This window comes from Rhodnius prolixus, unplaced genomic scaffold, assembly GCF_049639745.1.
Source record: "Rhodnius prolixus isolate KJV_2025 unplaced genomic scaffold, Rpr scaffold_6, whole genome shotgun sequence".
NCBI classification, from domain to species: Eukaryota; Metazoa; Arthropoda; class Insecta; order Hemiptera; family Reduviidae; genus Rhodnius; species Rhodnius prolixus.
In genome coordinates, this window is record NW_027411634.1 from 13,858,362 (window position 1) to 13,874,910 (window position 16,549).

The 16,549-nt window shown below is 35.9% G+C and overlaps 1 protein-coding gene and 1 long non-coding RNA gene across 3 annotated transcripts in view; one reads left to right on the top strand and one right to left on the bottom strand.

Moving 5' to 3' along the window:
* Positions 1 to 16,549, top strand: part of LOC141460065 (cholecystokinin receptor-like) — a 202,046-nt gene that overhangs the window by 40,262 nt on the left and 145,235 nt on the right. The window lies entirely within an intron of this gene.
* LOC141460066 (uncharacterized) overlaps positions 5,734 to 16,549 on the bottom strand; it is a 39,057-nt gene continuing 28,241 nt past the window's right edge. The window contains exons 2-3 of the long non-coding RNA XR_012461709.1: positions 6,821 to 6,969; positions 5,734 to 6,590 (exon numbers count right to left, since the gene is read on the bottom strand). This is a non-coding gene — a long non-coding RNA (uncharacterized lncRNA). The remainder of the gene's footprint in view (positions 6,591 to 6,820; positions 6,970 to 16,549) is intronic.

Sequence of the window (16,549 nt, forward strand, 5' to 3'; positions counted from 1 at the left end):
GAGAGTTGAAATTTTTTTGGTCATGGTTTTCGGACTTTAATACCCACATTTTTTAGTTTTTGTAGTGTTTTAGCACTTCTACTATCGATTTGGGGGATTTTGATTTGCACAATCTAGCACTAGTCTGGTTTCGGGACTTTAATTTAATCTTTTATGTTTCTAAAAACGCACATTTTCCACTTTTCGTTGTGTTTTATTTCTTATAATTTGAAATTAGGTACAATCTAATTGTACGTACTGTTCAGTACAGGTCCGAATTTGTGTTAGTAGGGAGAAAATTCCCTCTTTTAATTGGCGAAATTTTTCATAGTTTATTTTATATTCATTTAATTTTGTTATTTTTTACGCGTATAATATATTATTACTTATACAACAAAGTTGATAAATGTAATAGTGTGATGGCTTTATGTTCGGACTTGGAGCATGTACAGGCAAATTAACGATTAAATAAAAACGGAAATAATATGAGTCATCCTATTTAGCAGGCATGTTCATACAGGTTTGTTTGGTTGGTAAACAAAGTTAATATGAGTCATCCTATTTAGCAGGCATGTTCATACAGGTTTGTTTGGTTGGTAAACAAAATTAATATGAGTCATCCTATTGAGCAGGCTGCAACGACATGTTCATACAGGTTTGTTTGGTTGGTAATGTGAAATAATAAGAGATATGGTGATTTGTTAAGGTTGCAAGTTCTTAATTAAGTTCTTATTTTCTTTAATTTTTCAAAATATTAATAAGTGCAGCGCATATGAGTTTGAGTATACAATTTTATATTACTTATAGATTGTATCGATATTAAGCAATACATATAACGATGTGGTAATCGATAGGAATAATCGATATTGCAACTCCTTCTGTATTAACATCTCACACAACTGAAGTTTACACATCCGCAGTTGATTAAGTTAGCAGTTGAAATCATTTTCTTATTTAAACAGCTGTGATTATATATATTACTTGAATTAATAAATAAATCGATATTAATCAATCCATATAGTCGATGTGATAATCGATAGGAACAATCGATATTGCAACTGCCTTCGGTATTAAGGTTTTAAGTTCAAAGTTCAATTTACTTTTAACTTCATAATAACAAAAAAAATAAAAAAAAATTAAAGATTTATTAAAGGAATATAACTACATGTCCAGACTTGTTGGAGCATGTACAGGCAAATTAACTATTAAATAAAAACGGAAATAATATGAGTTTTCCTATTGGGACTACACAGTACGCAGAAATAATAAGAGATATGCTAATTAGTTAAGGTTGCTACAAGTTGCGTCATAATAAGTTCTGTTATTTAATTTTTCAAAAATATTAATAAATGCAGCGCATATATATTTGGGTGCAATTGCTTTCTGTATTAAGGTCTCACACAACTGAAGTTTACACATGTGCAGTTGATTAAGTTAGCAGTGTAAATAATTTTCCTATTTTAAAAACAGCTGTTGGCACATGTATGAATTAACAGAAATAATAAAGCAGTGGAAGGGAGGAGGGCTTGCTACAGAGGCATGCCCAGAGAGGTAATCATTTGGAAAAAAGACGCAATTCTATTGGCTAGTTAGAGTGTGACGTAATTGTGGTGGGGGATAATGCTAGAAGCTACCTGGTAGGATATCCCAAGTGTTAGTTAGCGTTTAATTTTCAGTGAGTGTAGGTCGCGGCATCAGCAGAGGAAGCAGTCCAGGTGAAGGGGGTAAGTAAATAAATTTTTCTATTACCTAAAGTGAGGTTATCCATTTTTATTTAAGTTGAATATTTTTGTGATAGTGGGGGCAATTTAAATTAAAAAAAAAAACATTCTTGGTAAGGGGGTTAGATTTAAAAAAAATAATTCCAAGGTAAAACATAAGAGAACATTTAAAACTAGAGTAAGCGAGACTATGTGGCCTACTGGTGAAGATGACGTAATATCCAACACGAAGGTTGTAGGATCGACCCCCACGTGAGAAAACCTTCCCAGCGGCGGGTGAGTGGGTGGAGGTTAAAGAAGAGATCGTTCATAACTCGAGTATGCTACTGTAGCCGACTGGTGAAGATGACGTGTCTTCCAACACGAAGGTTGTAGGATCGAATCTCAGGTAAGAAATAAATAAAAAAAAATGCACACTCCCGTCTATCAGTTGGCGAGGGGGTGGAGGTATGTTTTATTAGCTGGTAAGTGGTCTGCCATCTTGAGTACTACAGGTGGTATGAAGCCCGCCATATTGACGTCATCAGCTAATACGAGGTCCGCCATCTTGTGTACTACAGCGGTTAAGCCATCTTGTAGGAGGATTGATAGGCCAATGAATATAACGACTGAGAGGTGTGATAAAGGTAGGTGTTATGTAAGTAGGGCTGGGTGGGGGGTGAAGGTGGTGTCGTTGAATTCACCGATTAATGGATTGGGGGGAAGGGGCGTGGCTTAAAGCCCTCATCCAAGTTCCTGATTGGTCGATTAAGAAGTATGGGGTAGGGTCGGTGGTGTCGTCGAATTCGCTGATTGGTCGATTAGGAAGGGGTGGGGGTAAAGGTGATGTCGTCGAAATCGATGATTGGGAGGGCAGCCATCTTGCACATTTTAGGTGTGTCGATGATTAGTCAATAATAAGGGGGTAGGGGGCGTGGCTTAAACCCTTGCCCAATTCGATGATTAGTCAATAAGAAGGGGGCGTGGCTTAAACCCTCGTCCAATTCGATGATTAATCAATAAGAATGGGTGGGGGTAGGGTTGGGCGGAGTGGGGGTGGCGGCCATCTTGCACAAAAAAGGTGCACATTTTAGGTGCGCCAGAACCGCCATTTCCCTACTACTTTTCTTTGTAACAGAATTCTCTCGAAATCTCAATTTGATAATGCATTTATTATTGTTTGCTGCATGTGGTGCATATGAGGCCAAAAATGTAGGATATTTCTCTTTTCTATGGAACAAAAAATAGGGACCAGCATTCTTCTCAAACACTGTGAGCACAAATGTAGAGACGGAAATTATGAGGTTTATTCGATTGGATCTAAAAAATCATCACTTACAAACCGATAAATTTGCTTTGATTTCTAAATTTTGGAAAAAAAATTGTAGAGAACAGTCAAAACTGTTCTAACTAACCAAGAGCATATATCTCTTCCAAGGATATCTGGTCCCAACAAGGTCAAGATGGAGATTTATTCAGTAGATGCCAAATAAACCAGACCAAATTTGGTATCAAATCTTGGCTAGCGTTCGATGCAATAAAAGGCTTTCCATATTTGGGAAAACGTGAAAGCAGAGAAACCTTCAGTTCCGCTTGGGGAGTTGGTCGCTCTGAAATTAGCAGAAATGTATACAGCTCGTGGGAGAAATGTAACCGTGGAAAATCTCGGAGATCGCCTCAACAAATAGTTTTCAATATCCTAGACTTAGTCCCGGGGTAAATGCATGGATTTTGTGTCAAAAAACTACCGGAAGTGAAATTTCAAGGCAAAATTTGTATTACCATTGCAAAAGCATGACAAATACTAGTATACGAACAAGTGGTCAGAAAATAGCCAAATAAGATAAACCAACTACCGTCGAATAATCAATTCTTTTGGCATCAAAATTATTTTATAACAATAACAGTCATCACCATCAGTGTGCAATTTAAAGATTTAATTAAAGAAAAGAATGAAGACGAAAGAATTGATAATTTGATCCTTTATTTTGAGCAATATATCTGGTAGAATATATATCCCAGATATAACGGTCGGATGATGATAGAATTTAGCTTCAAACCTTTCTGAAACAAGATAATGAAGGATGCTAGAAAGAAATAAATGACAAAATTCAATACAGACCCCCATTAATTCCTTGGATTGATTGCAGCTCCCCTAGCGGAACTTGATTGAATATTAACCTGTTGTATACAAAAAACCTAAAGCTCTTTCTATTCATTAGTCCTTTTTCAAGATTGTTACAGAGAAAAAAAAAAAAGTATATAAAAAATAAGGTTGTGCTATAAATATCCAGTAATAAAGCTGTGTATTGCCTTGTCTGCCTTTAGGCTCTCTTGTTCGGAAATGACAGAAATTAATGGAGCTTGAATTAATGACTAACACGTGGGCGATAAAAGATAAAGAGAAATATCACTAAAAGAGATAGTTTTATTCATTTTGTATTATAGAGGCAGTGCTTAATCTGATTAGTTGTCGAAGAAAATTGCAAGCTTCACAATTTCATTTAAAGCAATTAGACTCATCATCATTAATGCTTTCTTGCATCGTCTTTTTTCATTGTGTGTATAAATACAGAAGCTACTACGCCCTTAAAACGCCCAAATGGATCACTGGTTTTTCCAAGAAACAATGTATGCCATTAAGTTTTATAATACAATAATAATAAGCCAGGCGCCACGGTAGCCGAGCGGTTAGAGGCGAGACCTGTGAAGCTAATATGCATTGTGGTACTGGGTTCGATTCCCGGTCTTTAGGCCTTGGATTTTTATTTAATGGTTAATAAAAGAAATTTACAGTAAAGTATGTTTGCTAGTCGCCTCCATCCACGACACCTAATTGGTAGTTGGACGTTAAAGCCCCGCCTGAAAAAATTGGCGATTACTTTAAGACTTCTTACTTTATAATCTTAAGCCTTTATTTACGTATTTTACAGAAAAAGAAAATAATAACATACGAGGGTCGTTTGAAAAGTCCGTGCAAAAATAAAAACTTCTTAATTTTTTGGGGTAAACCTTTTTTATTTTTCAACGTAGTCTCCTTTTAGGCTTATACACTTCGTCCAAAGCTGCTCTAGTTTGTTGATCCCTTCCAAATAATAGGATTTGTCCAAGTCTGAAAAATAGTCATTCGTTTCTGCAATCACCTCCTTGTTTGAATAAAATCTTTTTCCCGCCAACCATTTCTTCATATTGGGGAACAAATAGTAGTCCGAGGGAGCCAAGTCTGGAAAATAGGGGGGATGTGAAACGAGTTGGAACCCTATTTCCATTAATTTTGCGACCACAACTGCTGAGGTGTGAGCTGGTGCGTTGTCGTGATGGAAAAGGACTTTTTTGTGGGCCAATCGTGGGCGTTTTTCTTGCAGCTCGGTTTTCAAACGGTCCAATAACGATGAATAATATGCACCTGTAATAGTTTTACCCTTTTCCAGATAGACGATGAGGATTATTCCTTGCGAATCCCAAAAAATAGTCGCCATAATCTTTCCGGCCGAAGGAACGGTCTTCGCCTTTTTTGGTGCAGATTCCCCCTTGGTAACCCATTGTTTAGATTGTTCTTTGGTCTCAGGAGTGTAGTGATGTATCCATGTTTCATCCATAGTGACGAAATGACGCTTAAAGTCCTGCGGATTCTTCTGGAACAGCTGCAAACCGTCCTTGCAACACTTCACACGATTTCCTTTTTGGTCAAGCGTGAGCAATCGCGGCACCCATCTTGCGGATAGCTTTGTCATGTCCAAATGTTGATGCAAAATATTATATACCCGTTCATTCGAGATGCCCACAGCACTAGCAATCTCACGCACCTTCACTCTTCTGTCATCCATCACCATATCATGGATTTTATCAATGATTTCTGGAGTAGTAACCTCAACAGGGCGTCCAGAACGTTCAGCGTCACTTGTGCCCATATGGCCACTCTGAAAATTTTGAAACCACTTATAAACTGTTCTAATCGAAGGTGCAGAGTCACTATAATGTTTATCAAGCTTTCTCTTTAGTCTTCTGAGGCGTTTTGCCTTTCATAAAGTAGTGTTTAATCAACACACGAAATTCTTTTTCGTCCATTTTTTGAAAATCACTCGACTTCCTCGATTCAAACGAATGCCAAACACAAAGAAATAGACCGATCTGGCTGAAACTTGGTGTGTGTTCTTCCAAGAGATGCTACTAACTAAACATAACCTCGATACGCGCCAGTGGTGCTATCTCTCTGACTTTGCACGGACTTTTCAAACGACCCTCGTAAATAAATGTCCACTGCTCAGTCAAAACAAGACAAAAATTAAAAATAAATAATTAAAACTTCACTGATTAATTTCATTAGATGATCCAATTGTTTATAAATCAGTGTTCATTGATCCATTCTGCTGTAAAATAAGTAGGCCTTCCGTAGGGGAGTTGTGGTCCTTTGACGGTGACCAGCCGTACCTAAGAATAAGAGTTCCCTGATTTCTTGTTCCAGTAGGCTCTGTCTTCCGCTTTTCTCATCCAGCTAACTCCATCTTCTTTTCTTATCTCGTCTGGGCCATCTTTTGCGCTGTCTACCTTTTTTCCTTTTTCCTTCTAAAGTTAACCATTCCGTAACCATTTTTGTCCATCTGGCCAAATGTCCAGCCCACTTTAACTTCTTACAGCACCGAGCGGCGTCTCTCACTGAAGTTCTTTCCCTTAAAATTATGGCTACTGATCCTGTCTCTTCTCTTTATGCTTAGTAACGCTCCTCTCAACGTTTCTTTGCCAAATTTCTATTCTCTTCTCTACTGCTTTTGTGGTCGACCAATTTTAGCACCCATACGTCAGCACAGGAAGTATATTGCAGTTGAACCTTTTAAAGATGTTCTCCAGCATTGTTATAAAAAGAGTCGGTGATAATGGTTCTCCTTACTTCCTCATCACTTCCGACATTACCTTCAATAAAAGCTGTATTTAAATGATTCAATTAACTGTAAGTATAATTTTTCAAAATAAAACCTATTACGAATATGATAAATACAAATTGGGTTACATGAATCAAACTATCATTTATTAATTAGTTTGTTTTTTGTTTTGTTTTTGTTTTGTTTTGTTTTGTTTTTTTTTTAAGCTAATATTATACTGATTTCGGTCTTTATATCCTTTTAAAAGGTTTTTCAACTTACATGTTTGTAATTAATTTTATTTAGGCATTCTTCGATTTTGATTATTGCAAAGAAAAAATAAGTTCAATACGCTTTGGAGCAAAGATTCCAATTCCTTCAATTTCAATTCATGAAATGCCCATCTGACCACAACACTGATTTAAGGCCACCTGAAAAAAAACATAGGCATTACTTTATCATTTAAAAAAATAATTAAAATAATAAAATTTCGTAGTTTTAAGACCCTTTTGCCAGTGTTGTAGCTCACCCTAACAATTCCTATTCAAGCCGCTGTTCTAGCGATTTAAATTAGTCTCGGAAAAAGGTGTACTGCCAAATCCACTGTTACATATTACTGTAGTTAGTGATAGTGATGGTTCATAGAATGAAGGCTTTAATGAATTGTTCCCTGTATAAATTTGTGAATAGAGAGTGTGTAGTGGTAATGAACATTGAGTTCGCCTGAGGCTACGCTAAGCCCAAGTGGGGTTGTTTAATGCATGATATTATTGGAGATGTCCGTGAGGGTATCGTTTGGGTTATTAGGCTGGTATAATTTCAATGTTGGTACCCTTGTAGGGAATTCACTACCTTTAATCTGTGTGTTTTTAATGGCGTTCCTTGATTTTTAGAAATCTGGTGTAAACACTTCTATTTCTTAATTTTACTTTTCTACTCATGGTTGAGGATCATAAATTTTCTTCTGCAATTTCTTAATTGAAAGAAGCCTTACTGGTCAGGATATCAACGTCCTTTCTTAAAGTTTTATTGAATAATTATCAAAAAAAAATTTTGCGTCTTGGCTATAACAACATAAATACCACAATCTTCTACTTGCGTAAAATAACTACCATCTTCAACTTCTCATCCTAAACCTATTTTACATCATAGTATCTTCCATCTTTACAGCACCATGGTAGCAGTACTCAATATTCTTGCATTAGGCTGGAAACAGTGGAGCGGCGAGCAAAGCGGCGAAAACAAACACAAGTTAGCAAATGGGACCACGCATGGTGGGGAGCAAAGCGAAGATAGAGCAACGCTACCAAGAGAGAGAGTAGAGCAACGCGTTGTGACATGTTTAATTTCTTCGCTCTCATCGCGCTCTATTTTCAAAGTTAAAATGGATATTACTGAATTTATTGGTGTAGTTTTTTTTAAAAAGAAACCTCTGTGGGACCAAAAGAATCTTCTAAATCACAACCGATTTGTGTTGGATAAGAAATGGGACAAGATTAATGGGGTTAACATTGAAATTCGTCCTTTTCTTGATTAACATGCCTTCAGCTCTGATTAGTATGTAATTAATTGTCGAAATAGACATTGGAAAATATGAATGAAACTTGCCAGGATGCTCCCGAAGTTTTTAGTACAAGTGATGATAGAATTCACCGAGTTCATGTCTAGTCTTGTTTATATCATGAACACTGAAGCCCCTGCTTTCTAAGCTGCTGTAAATACCAAATTTTCGTACATAAATGATTACTCTATAATGCCTCGTCGATAGGAGACAGCGACTAAACTCGTCACTATGTGCATGCGACTCTTTGCTCGCTGCTCGTCGGTTTCTTTGATCTGAAGCAACTATCATCGCCTCTTTGCTCGCCGCTCCACTATGTTTCCAGCCTTAGTGATCTCTCGTCGCGTTCGTCCTTTCTAAATATACGACTTAAAGAACACTCATATTATCAGTGAATTCTATTATGGATTGAATACACAGACTGTTGTTAGAGAACACGATGACCACTTACTAAAAAATTTGCCGCTTAGTACTTGATAATGGATTATCCAGTATTTCATTTATTGTTTTCTGCTTCAATGCACTGCACAAAACGGTGAACATTTCTTATTCAATCCGTGACAATATGAGCCGTAAAACTGTTCAACTAAATCTCAAACCAACTTATTGTCCTAACAGCTCTTTTACTGAATTCAATTAAACAAAATGGTTCTTCTTCTTACATTTTGTACTAACTATTATCAATAATATTGCAAACAGGAATTTCAATTCCCTTTTATTGTGAGGTGCCGTCAATTAAATTATTTAGGTAAACAACAGTTATTTGTTCATTTTGATATTATAAGAATATTTTTGGTGTATAAATAATGTAAGTCGAAATTAATAAACACCCTTTGTTGTTATTATTATAACTAACTTATTTCTAAGCAATTCGTTTAATATTGGAGAAACATGTAAACAAAAAAGTGAAGGACAAATATCAATAACATTGCAAACAGGAATTTCAATTCCCTTTTATTGTGAGGTGCCGTCAATTAAATTATTTAGGTAAACAACAGTTATTTGTTCATTTTGATATTATAAGAATATTTTTGGTGTATAAATAATGTAAGTCGAAATTAATAAACACCCTTTGTTGTTATTATTATAACTAACTTATTTCTAAGCAATTCGTTTAATATTGGAGAAACATGTAAACAAAAAAGTGAAGGACAAAAAATTTGTTCAGTACAGTGTTGTATTATAACAATTTAACTAAGAAATTTCCCTTCGTTCTAATTATCTTCTGAAAAATCATTACCTTTATTGGCATCAAAAGTATTTTACTTAGCAACCGTTTGTTGTTTCCCATTATTATATCTAGCTACATTCTTACTTTTATGAAAATGTATTTCTCAGAACTTTGGAAATTATTTAAAAGTGAATTTTATTACATCTGATATTTTTACTACATTAATTTAAGGGGCCGGAGATATAGAGCTGCGTCCTTTTGTTTGGGAAAAGTTATTGTCAACCGGCAAGTTTATTTATAACCAGAATATTAATAAATATTTGGTTGTCTTTATCCAGTACACGGACGGTCAGAAGAAAACTCTGTTATAAGCGGGGTGAAAAAGTACATTAAGTTTTATTATTGTCTTATATTATATTGAAGAAGTTTTTTTTTTTTATTACTTATTTGTTTATTTATTTTCAACTGTATGCAGTACAATAAGCAAAAGAGATTAGTGATAAGGGATGGCACAAATACACATGCACGCATACGAGTATATCCATACATATACCCGCACATGCATGTGCGTCAAGGGCGTGATTGGAGTGAACGACGACCATCCAGTGATGCAAGCTGTTAGTTTGCCAGATTGGCAAGCTTACACAGCAACCATCCTAGGAGGTCGGCGTTGTGTTGAGTTGGTCGCGTGGCCACCGCCGCTTTAGTCTGCGTTGAGGATTAGAAGGAAGTGTTGTGGTAGACATGTTGTGGATCAGAGGGTTGTAATGATTGTGTAGATTTGAATAGAGTTTTGTGTAACGAGATTGTGCTACTTCAGAGACGAGAGGAATATTTAGATCAGAGTTTATGGTGTGATTGGAGACGTAGAAGGGAGCCTTAACTATTCTTCTTAGAATTTTTGATTGTCTATACAGTCTATTCGATAGACTATTCAAATTTAATCTGTAATTGAAATTGTACTACAATTATGTGTCAAAGAAATAATGATTTTGTAATTAAAGGAGGCGAATTAGATTTATATTTAAATAAAAAATAGTCTTTACAGAAATTTAGTACGAGGTATGGCTATTAAATAACGAGACTAATGCTGCTACAGAACAACTATGCATGCGCCAAATCCTAACGACCGACAGCTGTGCAGCGTAAAGCCTTCTCTTTCGATTGCAGCGTCTCACGTGCTTGCAGAAAAATCAGTCTGACCGGAACCGTCGTTTGGGTAAGAGGTGTTAGTTTCGTTTTGCCGAAAACATGATTACTATGTATGTAGTAGAGCAACGAATTGTCGTGAAATTTCACATCAAAACTTGATATAACCGCTACGGAAACTTATCTTTTATTAAAAGAAGTTTGTGGCGATGAATGTTTATCACTTGCGCAAGTTTTTGAGTGGTTCAAGTGTTTCCAAGATTAGCCGAGAAGACGTCGGAGATGATGACCGCCCAGGTCGCCCTTCCACGTCCAAAATAGGATGAAAATATCGATTATAATCAATCAACATTACTACCGGTGAGGTGCTAGCTTAACTCCGTGAAAGAGTAAGGGAAAAAAACGACCCGATTTGTGGAAGAACAAGTCAAGGGGTTTTCCATCAAGACAACGCGCCGGCTCACATTGCATTGTCTGTCGCAAGACGTTTCTAGCTAAGTACAACATCCCAGTTTTAGGCCATCCACCTTATTCGCCTGACCTGGCCCCATATGACTTTTATCTGTTCCCCAAAGCAAAATCTGCATTAAAAGGAACACGAATTCAGTCCGTTGAAGCAGTGAAAGCAAAAGCGGCACGCGTCATGCAGTAGCTGACAGAAAAAGACTTCCAGCACTGTTTTCGAACAATGGTAAATTCGCATGGAGCGTTGTAGGGGTAGGGGAGGGGTGTACATTGAAGGTGATAATAACTAAATATGTATAAAATTAAAATAAAAATGTTTTACAGCAATAGTCTCGTTATTTAATAGCCACACCTCGTATTTCCATGTGCTGGTATAACAGATTAAATAACATTTATTCTGGCTGGAAAAACAATAAAATGGCGAATTTGAAATAAGAGTTTACGTTATTTTTTTTTTGTAATTAGGTGTAATTACGTAATTATAATGAAATGTTGTTTTGGAGCATCATTAGGAGCGTAATTGTGCTTCAACAAATTAGCTGAAAGGCAAGAAATACTTGATTTTTTTTAACAACTTTAATTAACAATGTAATTAAGCGGATTGGATAAATGAAATATAGAGAAACAAAATATAAACTGAAAATGGAACGTAGCAAGTAAATGATTGACTAATGAATGACTATTTCTGACTTGGAGAAAAATATATAATTTTTTATTTTTTTAGTTTTAATTAAAACATCAATTACGTATTGTGTTTCTTTTTTGGAAGACATTCTGCTAATATCATCAATATTTGTTTAATTGAAATCTATAAATAGAAAATTCTCATACTTCTTTACCATACCAAAATTTACAACTTATAGATTTTCTTCAAATTTGTTGTGCTTATAGAAAATATAAATTGGTTCAGAGAAGAGTTGGTGTTATAGAAACGAAGTAGGAATGTCACTGAGATCTCTATTAAATATGAATTATGTATACAGGGTGAACCAGTAAGTATTGTCCATAGGCCTACTGTGTGTAGTACATCTAAAGTGGAGTTCAATGACGTATTGGCCAACTTCATATTTTCCACTGTTCTTGAGTGACGTCACTTTAATTTTTTTTTTCTAAAATCATTACTTTTTTCAAATAAAAATGTTATTACTCAGAAAGTTTTAGTCCGAATTTGATTCTGATGACACGGTTAGAAAGACAGATAAATTTTCTAAAAAATTAATACCATTTTGAAGCATAAGTTATTCTCTCCTATCCCACCAGCCGACCATGTGCGGTACGTTGGACTGTACCTAGACAAAAGACTAACTTGGAACCCTCATACGAGACTTAAACGGGCTGAATTACACAAACGATACAAACTCCTTGCTAGACTACTGGACAAACGCTCAAAACTAACATTACAGAACAAGCGTCGACTGTACACTTCCCTTCTTGCTCCAATATGGACTTACGGACTTGAACTTTACGGGACAGCTAAACGATCTAACATCAACAGATTACAAACACTCCAATCTAAAATACTCGGCCGCATTTTAAACGCTCCCTTTTATGTCAGTAACCACTCCATACACACAGACCTCAACATTCCATTTATACCAGAACTTGCCAAAACCCGCTACAACACATTCCACCAAAAACTATCATTTCACCCTAATCCTTTAGCTGCAAACCTATTCTCAACCACACTTCCCTCCAACCCCCGAAGACGGCTGAGGCGCCGTTGGCCCCGTGACCAACTGGTAGACTAATGATGGTCATCACTGGATGATCATCATTCATGATTGCCACGCCATTTTTATTGTACGCACAGCATATTTACTTATTGTACTGCACGAGTGCAGGTGTAAATTTCAAATAAAAGATATATATATATAAAAAAAAAAAAGTTATTCTCTAAATAGCCTCAATCTTCCTCCTGGATACTTGAAAAATAAAAAGTAGTCGAAATTTTTGAAGAAAACTCATTAAGCCCTTACGTGATCATTATCAGACCTAGGTATATCATTTTCCAGGATTCCTTTTATCTTTGTATGAGAAATTACGTTTGTTTTTACAAGAAAACGTGTTCACGAGCACACAACAGTGTTAGTTACCAAGTTGTTTAATTCTTTGAAAACTCTTTTAGATGGAACCAGTAGTCAATTTTTAAAGTAGATTGTCTTAAATAAAAGGAATCCTGGAAAATGATATACCGTTAGAAAGCCCATTTAACAAAGAAACTTTTATAAAAAGTGCCAGCACCTAGGTCTGATAATGATCACGTAAGGGCCTAATGAGATCTCTTTACAGTCGACGGATAGGTTCTGAACAGTGAACATGTGTTTGACAACAGCCTGAATTCATTTAGCTTTTTCAGTGGTTCTAAGTTTCGGATTTTATTGAAATTTGGCAGAGTGTTTGACCATCTCACTTCCGTTTCACCTGTGAAGTTTAAGGAAGATTCATCGAACAGTTGTTGCATAATTTATAGATAATTAATTTCATTAGAAAAGTTTCATTAGTTTATTTTAAGTATTGCAGGTCAAAAACATTCCTTCTTATTTTATCAAACAATAGAGAATTGCGCGAGTGTGTGGGTAGCTACCCCCACTTATAGGTTTGGGTGGGGTGAGTTTGGTCTGGACAATAGTGGGATTGGTGGTGTGAGAGAGAGAGATTGTTATATCCCTCTACTTTTCCCAAAACTATATTAAACATTAATTTCAAAACTTATTTGAAATCTTATTTTACTTTCTTTTTCTTATTAATTCTTATTTTATTTTTACTAAGGAGAAAGAATAGCAAATTTTTCTTTTTAAATTTTATTTGGTTTAATAACATTTAAATTATTTGCTTAGTATTGAGCGTAATTAGTCTGATACAGTGTATATACTTTGTAAATTAGTGTAGATAGTAGTGTGTATAATTAGGTTAATATATTGTGTACATAGATGGATGGGACGGATGGAGGCCCAGGGCCTCCAAAACTAGATCCTAAAGTGAGTAAAACGGAAAAAATTGAAAAGGAAATTGAAGGTAAGAACTTTCAGTCAGAATTAACCAACACTGACATGGATACGGATACCTCGGGCAATGAATTGCCAGAGAAGGAAATTGAAGCTAAGAAGTTACACTTAGAATTAACTAACAAAGATATAGATGCTGGTACTTTGGGTAACAAATTACCAGAATTTTACCTTCCCGGTGACCCTGGTCCATATGAGGTGATAGTAGAGAGTAACTCAGAAGGTTCAGGAATAGGCAGAATGCATGCTATGTCTATAGGGAAATTGATTAATAACACCTTTCCTCAAATACAGAGAGGTATACAAGAAATAAAAAAGGTTGGAATAAATAAAATTAAAATATGCGTTAATAGTGTAAGTAGTGCGAATGTGATTGTCACTTCGCAAACTCTTAGAGACAAAGGCTTTCTGGTCTATATTCCGAAATTTCGGTTACAGAGACAGGGAGTTATTAGAAATGTTGATATTTTCTTAACTGAGGAAGAAATTAAAACATCTGTTGTCTTTCCATATGAAAGAAACGTTAAACTCACTAACGCTAAAAGATTCACAAGAAAAGTAACTAATGAGAAGGGAGAAATATTGCAACAACCTACATATAGTGTTTTGTTAACATTCAGAGGTCAGATATTACCAGAGTACGTGTACATTCATTATGTAAGATGTCCGGTCGAACCTTACATACAGAAACCTATACAGTGTTTCAAGTGTTTGAGATTTGGCCACGTTAGTAAACAATGTAAGGGTAAATTGCGATGTAGTTTGTGTTCGGAAGAGCACGAAAAGAGCAGCTGTACGAATGCAAATAACCTGAAATGCGTACACTGTGGGATGGCCCATTCCTCACTAGACAAAGGGTGCCCTGAAAGAAGGAAACAAGATAACATTCGGAACATTATGGGCTCTGAGAATCTCTCATTTCAGGAGGCAAAAGAGCGTGTGAATAAATCATACGCTTCAGCCACTACACTGCCACCCGTTAATTCAGTAGACGAATTTCCTTTTCTAGCTTCACAGCCTGTGGAAAATATTACAAGCCCATCTTATCAGCCCACCAAACGAACTCGTATCAATTCTCCTCCTAAATCGCATTTTTCTCAAAAAGAAATAAGGGAACAGCTCATGAATGTGAGTACCCCAAAAAACACTCAAGGTGGTATTATAGGAGTGAATCCCTATAAACCGGAAATTCATAAAGTAAGAGATATACAAGTCTCAAAAAATTGGATTTGTGAAATAGTCTGTTCTGTCATAAATAATTTGAAATCTAATTTTAAAAAAGAAATTAATGAAGCAGAAATTTTAAAATTGATAGACGAGAGAGTGGAAGTCTATCCATTGTAGTAGATGCACGTCCGTATGTATGTGTACGCGCGTCCTTAACTAAAGCAACTGCAGACAACAATATTTATATGTATAAAAACAGTACTTTAACCAATGCAACAACAACTTAGAATATTGCAGTGGAATGCTAGGTCTGCGGTTGCAAACAAAGGTTCATTAGAGATTTGTTTATCCACTTATAATGTGAATATAGCTCTTATTTCTGAGACGTGGTTCAAACCAAATACCAACATGAAATTCACGAATTATAATATGATACATCATTCGCGTAAGGACGGAAAGGCGGGCACCGCCTTATTAATTCACAAATCAATTCCATTTATTCAACTAAATAACTTACCAGTGATTAAGGGCGTTATGTCCGTTGGTATATCTATTCCATTTGATTCGAATAAAAGGTTAGCAATAGTCTCTTCTTACAGCCCTCCAGAAAATAATATCTCTTCTCAGATTTGGGACAGGTTTATTAAACACATTCCTAAACCGTGTATTTTCGGGGGTGATTTCAATGTACATCACACCGCCTTTGGTTCTAGTTTTTGTGATAGGAAAGGCAGAGCACTTCTAGAAGTTACTGAGGATAACAATTTAGTCTATATTAATGATGGAACCCCTACACTAGTAGGGAATATTTCACAAAAAATAAAATCTGCAGTAGATATTACCTTCTGTTCCCCCGAAATTAGTCCTCTACTTAAGTGGTACACTCTGGAGGATCCTATGGGCTCTGATCACCTACCAATAATATATGAAACTGAAAATGTATGCGTCCCATTAATAGATAAAACTAAGGGGAAAAAATGGAAAATACATAAAGCAAATTGGGAAGAGTTTACGTTTCATATGGATAATGGCTTATCTCGCATACAGGGTGAGAAAATTGATTATGAAGGTTTTATGTCTGCCCTTAATAGAGCGAATAGGATTGCAATCCCGCAGTATAATGAAGCGAATAGCAGCTTCAATAAAAATATGAAATCGTGGTGGACTGAAGAATGTAAAAAAGCGATTAATAATAGAAAGTTGGCATTTGCTAAATACAATTCCCACCCCTGCCTGGAAAATTTTCTAAATTATAAACAAGCCACCGCGTATGCAACAAAAATAGTTAAAAAAACAAAAAAAGAATCGTGGAAAAAATTTTGCTCCACATTAAATAGAGCCACCCCTGTCAAGGTCATCTGGTCAAAAATTAAGAACTTAAAAAGTGTACCTGCGAATAGTGGGCCCTTAATAGGAGGAGAATGGGTGCTAGAATTCCTTAATAAACTGGCCCCTCCCTTTGTACAAAATCGCTTGCAAGTTGAAACTACCCT